At 37.4% G+C, this 954-nt stretch overlaps 1 protein-coding gene across 1 annotated transcript in view; it reads left to right on the top strand.

Moving 5' to 3' along the window:
- Positions 1-954, top strand: part of LOC119588861 (jmjC domain-containing protein 8-like) — a 4,768-nt gene that overhangs the window by 2,921 nt on the left and 893 nt on the right.

Raw genomic sequence — 954 nt, 5'->3', positions numbered from 1 at the left:
CCTGTGGCCCCCCTGGTTTGGAACCCCTGATATAAAGCATTCAAATCAAAAGATTTCTGAAGGCAGTGTCTCCTTTGTTCGGCATCCTTAGCATCACTAATTATTGCAAAATGTATATTCTTGAAGCATTTTTACATGTTTGGGGGAATAGGAAAAAACATGGCTGTATGGGGGATGATATCTGCATGCCAGTCCAAACTCAAGAAGTTTGCTTTTGCACAATGAGACAAATAGGCTGCTATATTGTCATGATGGAACAGCACTAGGTCAGGAAGATTTCAGTCATTTCTCTGCTGTGATATTTTAAAACTGTTTTATAATAAATAGAAAATCTATAAATAACATCTCATCAATCTTAAAAAGAACTGTTAGCATAACCTTTGCACAATATCTCTACTTTAAACAAAATATTTCTGCATTGCTGTGATCAGTCCATCTGCAACTTATGAATGCAACTCTTGATTGCCATTTGGTTTTAGAATGAAATTAGGGGTTTGTATTTCCCTACCAGTCACAAACTTACAAGACATTGTTTCTTGCTGTCTCACTGGTTCAAAATTTACACTGGTAAATTGGCTCTCCATACCATGTTTTAAATTTGCCAAGGAGAAAACTTGCCAAGGTTCAGTCTATATTTTTTAACCTAGTAACAATGAGTATAAAATTGTTTTTGCACATTGCTCCATGCTAATAAGAGATATTACCCAGTGTGTGAATATTTGCCATGATGTAATGGTACTTTTTTGCCAGAGGATTAACCCATACCTCTGAATGTCTTGGGTCACATCATGACTGACTTGATCTTAACTCTGGTGTCTGGTCTCTCATGTCTTGGCTGACTTGGGTGTAGCTTCAGGCATTGGGTCATTAAGTCATGTTACTGTGAAGCATGCATTACACTTTATGCTATTATTTATACAGTACCCTCATGCCCATATCACGCATGCTCCTGGG

Source organism: Penaeus monodon, chromosome 24 (genome assembly GCF_015228065.2).
Source record: "Penaeus monodon isolate SGIC_2016 chromosome 24, NSTDA_Pmon_1, whole genome shotgun sequence".
Classification (NCBI taxonomy): Eukaryota; Metazoa; Arthropoda; class Malacostraca; order Decapoda; family Penaeidae; genus Penaeus; species Penaeus monodon.
Note: the sequence above shows the minus strand (reverse complement) of the source record. Positions and strands in the feature narration are given on the sequence as shown.